Source organism: Cetorhinus maximus, chromosome 5, assembly GCF_964194155.1.
Source record: "Cetorhinus maximus chromosome 5, sCetMax3.hap1.1, whole genome shotgun sequence".
NCBI lineage: Eukaryota > Metazoa > Chordata > Chondrichthyes > Lamniformes > Cetorhinidae > Cetorhinus > Cetorhinus maximus.
In genome coordinates, this window is record NC_135883.1 from 72,670,745 (window position 1) to 72,679,144 (window position 8,400).

General features: G+C 42.2%; 1 protein-coding gene across 1 annotated transcript in view; it reads right to left on the reverse strand.

Moving 5' to 3' along the window:
• LOC144680719 (protein downstream neighbor of Son-like) overlaps positions 1-770 on the reverse strand; it is a 44,891-nt gene extending 44,121 nt beyond the window's left edge. The window contains exon 1 of the mRNA XM_078541993.1: positions 236-770. The gene's annotated coding sequence lies outside the window, so the exon portion shown is untranslated. The remainder of the gene's footprint in view (positions 1-235) is intronic.
• Between the last annotated feature and the right edge of the window lie 7,630 nt (positions 771-8,400).

Below are 8,400 nucleotides of genomic sequence, written 5' to 3' on the forward strand. Positions count from 1 at the left end.
GGAATGGCATGATGGAGGAAGCTAAAATTAAACCAGCTGTATCCCAGGCCCATTTGAAAAACACAACGTCATCACAAAATACTCAATAAAAATCAGTGAATTATATAACAGTTACACAGCTGAAGAGTTCAGATTACACTGTAAACAACATATTGCAGCTCGGACAGTTCAAATGGAAATCTCCACATCTGTGCAATTAATTTACAAGAGGACGAATTATATGTAACATACAAACCTGACCGCTGCACCTCAAGATCAAATGCACCACTTAAAAGAAAACACAATTTTCAATTTTCGTCGCTAAATTCAAGGGGGATTTATAAACTTTTGACTTGACCTCGGGGGTCCATTTGCTGCAAGCGTGGAGTCGAGGACTGTACCTGGGGGTGTTGTGTCCCTGGCACCCAGGAGCAGCAGCCTGGCCTGCTCCTTCCTGCGGGATCTCTCGACCTTCACGGGGAAGACGATGGGCACATTGTTCATGTAGGTCTTCTTGCCTCCCGCGAAGTGGGCGTCGCAGACTTTGTGATGGGTTTTGGGCTGCCACACGCTGAATTTTCTCTCGTCCAAACGGGACAGGTTCCTGATCCAAACGCCTCGCAGCGTCTCGTCTTTCGGGAAGACGTGAAAGGAGAGCTCCTTGTTCTTGAGGGTGTTGTTGAAGCAGCCCGGGACACAGCAGTACGTGCCCACCATGGTCACCGGGAACTGGCCTGGGCAAGGGGGGAACTCACATCCCAGCCTGCACCGCGACAACACCAACCAGAGCATGCGCAAAGGGTGGCGCCCCGCCCCCACCACGTGACCCAGGCATTGTGGGAGTTGTAGTTTCTGGTCCCTACCTGAAATCCATCTTCAATTTGTCCCAGTATCTTGTTTTTCTGAAAATAAAACTAAATCACAAATCTAAGTGATTTGCTGAAATTCACTTTAATATTCAGGGATAAAAGGAAAAATTGTGAATTCTGTAAAACTACATGGAGATAATAGAAATGTCGACAATGAGCTTGGAGGGATGGAGGTTAATATTTGGCTGAGACACTTCATCAGAATTTAACTCTCTCTCAGATGTTAACTAAGTGATCTAATTTCCCACTATTCTCTTCTTTTTCCTTTAATCTCTACTGTGGCTTGGATATAACAACTTATATTTATATAGCACCTTTAAGGTAATGAAACTCCAAAGGCACTTCACAGAGGAATTAAAAAACAAAACATGACACCAAGCCACATAGGGAGATATTAGGTCAGATGAAGAAAGCTTGGTCAAAGAGGTAGGTTTTAAGGAGTGTCTTAAAGGAGGAAAGCTAGGTAGTGAAGCAATATATAGTATAGGCAGGGAATTCCAGAGCTTAGGGCCTAGGATACTGAAGGCTCGGTCACCAATGGTGATGCGATTAAAATCGCATTACAAAACTATTCATTTACATCTTCTGGTTCAAAAAAATTGAAAACGCACTGCAGGTTATATGAATAGAATAAGTCTCCATAAATGAAGTGAAAGTAGAGATACATACACTTGACAAGGTCATTAACTATTTGTCAATCTGTCACACACATAGATAAGTCTCAATTGTGAATCTTCATCAATTTATTTTATAAGTTATTTTCTTTATTCATTCATGGGTTGTGGGTGTCACTGGCTAGACCAGAATTTATCACCCATTCCTAATTGCCCTTGAGAAGGTGGTGGTGAGCTGCCTTCTTGAACCACTGCAGTCCATGTGGTGCAGATACACCCACAGTCCTGTTACAGATGGGAGTTCCAGGATTTTGATCGAGCAAGTGAAGGAAGGGCAATGTAGTTCCAAGTCAGGATGGTGAGTGGCTTGGAGAGGAACTTCCAGGTGGGTGCTGTTCCCGTGTGTCCGCTGTCCTTGTCCTTCAAGGTGGTAGCAGTCATGGGTTTGGAAGGTGCTGTCTAAGGAGCCTTGGTGAAGGTACAAAGGCTAGAAGGCACAAGGAGCTGACTGTCAAAAAGCCAGGAAGAAAACAATATGCAACTTGTTGAAAATTCTGCCCAAATATCCAAAACAGGGCATTGCAGAGAAAGGCAAAGCTGTTTTAATTTTTAAAAAGGTGACTAATCAAAAGCTATATTTTTATATTAATTTCCAAGTTATTGACTTAAAAGTACCATTCTGTTACAAAAATAGAAATTGCTGGAAATACACAACAGGCTTGGTAGCATCTGCGGCGAGATAAACCAAGGTAGTGTTTCAGTCAACAACCTTTCGTCAGAACTGGGAAAAGTTAGAGATGTAACAGCGTTTAAGCAAGTACAGAGTGTTAGGAAATAGAGATAGTTTAAGGAAGTTATATTGGTATTTGTGGGTGTTAGAAATGAGTTTTACCTTTAAAGTTTCAGTTTGATTTGTATTTCTATATTTGTGTGTTAAGAAAAGTCAAATTGAGTTTTAGTTTCACTTTAAAAAGGTGCTTGCATTTCTAATGAAAGTTTTACAACTGTAAGCTAAGTTAAGCAAGCAAGAGCAGAAAAAAGTGTTGTTGCCTAGCAACGGGGTCCAGCCAGGCAGATCCCTCCCACAGACACACACAAGAGAAACAGCAGTTTGATTTTCGAAGCTGTTTGAGTTCAACTGGTTTTGAAAGTAACTGCCAGGAGAGCAAAGGGGACAGATAGCCAGTCCCAAGCTAAAGGGGAGTAGAACAGGAGAAAGTCCCAAGAAGACCTTCTAGTCAAAGGAAGGACAGGAACTTGGAAAAGGTCCTGTTAAGTGAAGTTAAGAGTGAGGGGCAGAGAGAAAGGCTCCAAGCTTCAGATTTAAAGAGAAGAAAGCTGCAGAAAGCAGATTTAAAGCAAGGACAGCTTGCAAGAAGGTTCAAAGAGACAACTGAAGGTCTGTAACTCTTTGCTATGGGCATGTGAAGCAGTGGTACTGTCGATGGCTGAGTTGGTGAGAGAGAGTGTGTGGAAGACAGCTTGAATGCATGTGGTGGCCCAGGGAAGAGGAACATCAGAAGGAGAGTTTGAAACCATGGAGGTGAACCTTTGTAGAAGGCATCTGGGAGAAAGCATTGGTTTGGGAGAAGATTCCAAGGCAAGTTCTTGTGGAGTGGAGATTGGAAACCCTTGTGTGAAAGACGGAGTGCAGTAAGACTGGTTAACTCACAGTGGGACAAGCATCTGGCGGAAGTTGAGGAGCGATCCATAGCATCTGGTGGAGTTGACATCTGTCACTTGGTTTCAGAGTGTGGTGTCTCTGACCACAGGTCGCTATAGGTTTACATGGGCTACGTACTTACTGTGGACATTAGAGTATAAGATAGCTTTTGTAACTTGTGTTATCCTTACAAATCTGTATATATCTGTAAAGGTATAATTGTTGATGAAGGAGTATTGTAATATCGTTCATCCTTTCTTGTTTAAAATGTTTTATTCTTTTGTTAAAAGTTCATCAGCTACTCTCCATGTATCTAAACAAACAAATAACAGTTAGGATCTATTAGGCTGGGTTCCACTCTGGGATCAGGCTTGTCCAGGGTTAACTTCAGCTGGGGATCATAACAAGAGGCAGGGAAAGTGCAGGGGCAGGGGGTGGAGGAACAATAAGGAAGGTGACAAATGCTGCTTTATTTGCTGAATGTTTCCGGCATTTTCCGTTTTCATGTCAGATTTCCAAAATCTACAGTTTTTTTGCTTTTGTATTAGTGTTGCCTGTTAGTTTGATATATAGACTGAAAGTGACAAACATTGACAAACATATATTATAATCCTTGAAACTGTGATGCAATTTCAAGTTCACTCTTGAACAAAAACAAAAAGGACCGCAGATGCTGGAAATCTGAAAATAAAATAGAAAATGTTATAAACACTTAGCCAGCATCAGTGGAGAGAAGAGTCAAGTTAAAAGTTCAGATGCAGCTCCTTTATCAAAATTGGAAAATGTTATCAATGAAAAAGGTTTCAATTTTTGTCAGCCAGGCTCAGTTTGTAGCTTATATTTCACCTCTTTTCTATTTTTCCTTAGTTCTGCTGAAGAGTCATACGGACTTGAAATGTTAACTGTGTTCCTCGCTGCAGATGCTGTCAGACCTGCTGAGTTTTTCCAGATACTTTTATTTTTGTTTCAGTTTGTAGCACTCTTGCCTCTGATTGTTGATTTAAGTTCTGATCCAGAGACCTGAGATAATCTAGACTGACACTTCCTTGTAGTTCTGTGGGAGTGCTGCACTTTTGGGTGTGTAGTATTTTGGATGAGATGTTATTGATGTTATTCTTGTTATGGATTAAATGCCATGTGTCCTGTGGTGCACACCAGTCATAAATGGGTTGAAGGGAGCCTGACAATTTGGGTCGACCAGGTGTTTGAGAGGGGTAAGCAGCTGGAGCATTCCCTCCCATTGACATAGCATCCCAGATTTGTGGATAGTGATTTTTGCCAGGGACTTATTGAACAGAAGTTCTTCCAACAAGCCTGTCTCACCTGCAAAATGGATGAACAAGTCTGTCAGTGCAGACTCGATGGGCCGAAGGGCCTCTTCTGCACTCTGTGATTCTGTGAAGAAGTGTAGGAGAGAGGGTTCACAAGGTGGAAGAATGCATGAATGTTCATAACTTGGCTCAATAATTTATTCAAAGTCTAAGTGCCATGCTAGATTCTGAGTGTGTAGCAGCAAATTATACAGGGAATCTCCAAGAGAATTGTGAGGCAAAGAGCTGGGGAGGTTTTGAAGCCTTGTGTCAATGAGCAATCTGTCCTAACGTGAGAGTGAGATCAGATGGAACCACTAATTTAAACCTTCCTCGATATATCACGCTGAGTCTTGGCCTAAAGAAAACTATTTTTCTGAGATGACTTTGTTTACAAGGTGAATGTAATGCAAAGAACATACACACGAACATATGAATTAGGAACAGGAGTAGGCCACTCAGCCCTTCGAGCCTGCTCCGTCATTTAATAAGATGATGGCTGATCTGATTGTAACCTCAACTCCATATTCCTGCTTACCCCCAATAACCTTTCACCCCCTTGCTTATCAAGGACCTATCTACCTCTGCTTTAAAAATATCCAAAGATTCTGTCTCCACCGCCTTTTGAGGAAGAGAGCTCCAAAGGCTCATGACCCTCCGAGAGAAAAAAAAAATCCTCATCTCTGTTTCAAATGGGCAATGCCTTATTTTTAAACAATAACCCCTAGTTTTAGATTCTCTCAAAAGAGGTAACATCCTTTCCACATCCACCCTGTTAAGTCCCCTCAGTATCTTATCTCAGGATCGAGACGGATAACACCTCTGGTGATAGCCATCCCATCCCATTACAATCCAATTACAATCGTCTTGGGCTCAGATAAGAAGAGGCTGGTTGATCCACATGTAGTTGCCAGGGAGAGGGCTGGCGATAGTAGCTAGGGAACGGAGTTTGTGGTGGGGACCAAGACAGTGGCCTCGATCTTCCTCATATTGAATTAGAACAGTTAAAATGTGAATACTGAGGCTCAGGATTCAAATACATTGACCATAAAATTTCTTGGATAGTGGAGGCCAACCATGTAACCTTCAAATAATAGTGTTCTATTCATCTCTGAAGGTGTACAAAATTAGTTTGTCTCTCAGCTATTCGTGGTTAATGGCACTGCATCTGCTTCCTGTTCTTCATTAGCTGGAACTACAGTATCAACACTGCCAACATAAGAGTTTCTGGCAGCCTCCAACATCCACTATCAGTCCGTTCCTGATTACGAAGTTATGGAGAACACAACAGGCGAGCACAATTTGCTAGATGATGCTGGGGCGTATTCTGCAATACCCAGGATCTTATCCAGGTACCAGTATCTTTCTTTAAGCAACTGAATGGTTTTCTCAATTCTTATCTTTACCTTCATGTATGCTTTGTGGTCGCTGGTGCAGCAAGAAATGGAAAAGTTGCCCAGGGCATTCCTGCTTCATTCCCTGAGGTTTCTGTAAAATCCAAGAAGATTGGAAATACTATCTGCAATGAGTCCCAAGATATGGACAGAAGTCTTCATAAGGCATCTCAGTGGACAGTATCTCTTCAACAGAGTACTTCCACCTTCCACCTTGGTGAATAAGTTGCACCAAACTGCCTTTTACACAATGGTGCATATTGTCAAAAGTCATTAGGAAGACACATGTCCTGTAATTTATGGGTGTTGTCATCCTGTCTAACTCCATTATTTGCATGTGGCTGCCACTGTGAGATGAATGCTCTGAAACTTGTCAAATGAAACCCCTCGATAAACTGGCCCTGGAAATATTGGATACATATGGATACATGGTGGGCATCTCCCAAAATTCTATAGACTCTAAAGCCGTTCCTACAGATTGGAGGGTGGAAAATGTAATCCAACTATTTAAAAAAGGAGAGACAGAAAAAACAGAGAATTACAGACCAGTTAGCCTAATATCAGTAGTGGGGAAAATGCTAGACTCTATTATAAAAGACGTGGTAACAGAACATTTGGAAAGCATTAATGGGATTAGACAAAGTCAGCATGGGTTTATGAAAGGTTTATCATGCTTAACTAATCTACTGGAGTTTTTTGAGGATATAACTAGTAGAATATGTAAGGGAGAACCAGTGGATGTGGCGTATTTAGATTTCAAGAAGGCTTTTGATAAGGTCCCACATAAGAGGCTAGTGGGCAAAATTAAAGCATATGGGTTCGGAGGTAATATACTGGCATGGATTGCGAATTGGTTGACAGACTAGAAACAAAGAGTAGGAATAAATGGATCTTTTTCCGGGTGGTAGGCGGTGACTAGTGGTGTACTGCAGGGATCAGTACTTGGGCCCCAACTATTCACAATATATATAAATAACTTGGATGAAGGAACAAAATGCAATATTTCCAAGTTTGCTGACAACACAAAACTGGGCGGGGTTGTGAGTTGCGAGGAAGATACAAGGAGGCTTCAGGGCGCTTTAGACAAATTGTGTGTGTGGGCAAACACATGGCAGATGCAGTATAATGTGGATAAATGTGAAGTTATATGCTTCAGTGTGAAAAACAGAAAGGCAGAGTATTATTTAAATGGTGATATATTGGGAAATATGGATGCACAAAGGGACCTGGATGTCCTTGTAAACCAGTCAATTAAAGTAAATAGGCAGGTGCAGCAGGCAATTAGGAACGCAAATGATATGTTGGCCTTCATTGCAAGAGGATTTGAGTTCAGAAGTAAGGATGTCTTACTGTAGTTATGCAGGGCCTTGGTGAGACCATACCTGGAGTATTATGTGCAGTTTTGGTCTCCCTACCTAAGAAAGGATATACTTGCCATAGAGGGAGTGCAGCAAAGGTTCACTAGGCTGATACCGGGGATGGCAGGACTGTTGCATGAGGAGAGATTGGTTCGACTGGGCCTGTATTCACTAAAGTTTAGAAGAATGAGAGGGGATCTGATTGGAAATGTGTAAAATTCTAAGAGGGCTAGACAGACTGGATGAAGGGAGGATGTTTCCCCTGGTTGGGGAGTCTAGAACAAGGGTCCACAGTCTCAGGATATGGGGATATTAGGACTGAGATGAGGAAAAATTTCTTCACTCAAGAGGGTGGTCAACCTATGGAATTCTCTACCACAGAAGGCTGTGGAGGCCAAGTCACTGAGTATATTCAAGAAAGAAATTGATACATTTTTGGTTATTAGGGGCATCAAGGAGTATGGAATGAAAACGGGAATATGGCGTTGTGATAGAGGATCAGCCATGATCATATTGAATGGCAGAGCAGGCTCGAAGGGCCTACTTCTACTCCTGCTCCTAGTTTCTATGTTTCTATATGCCCCCACCAAAAATTTCTGCTCTTCTCCCTCAGACATACCAATCTTGACTAACACCATCTAGCAACCAAGGGATTTTAGTGCTATTCATGGTAGTGTGTAAAGTTAAAGGAAAAAAATGTAATATGCTCATAAAGCCAATTCAGGGAAACATCTTACACACAAAGAAAAACACATTCAGGATTGCCAATTCTGTTGAACTATTCCTGGAGGTTTCATCAAATAACGACCTTCAGCCCCCAAACACTCTGGCTTTGTCATTAGCCTACTAACACTTTCATCCTCACAGTAGACTAACTTCCCAAGCCAACTGAGATTCCTAATTGCCTCATTCCCAACGTCAGTAAAGCAGCCCTATTTTCCATTTCCAATTATGTTCATTATAAACAAAGAAAATTAAAAAAAACCACTCAATTATTTTAACGTCCTGCTGATTCTCCCCCCACTTCCCACCCTCCACCACCACCACCACCACCCCCCTCCCAAGGATTGCTGGCAATAGAGCCCACAAACTTCAATTTGTGAATGGCCCTGGAGGGTTGGTAACCCTCAAGTAACCTCTGCCCTGGGCTGGTTCAGGCTGGGGGTGTGTCCCTTAGGTGCAGTGTCAGTCAGCCGGGTTCGGGGGCGCTCAC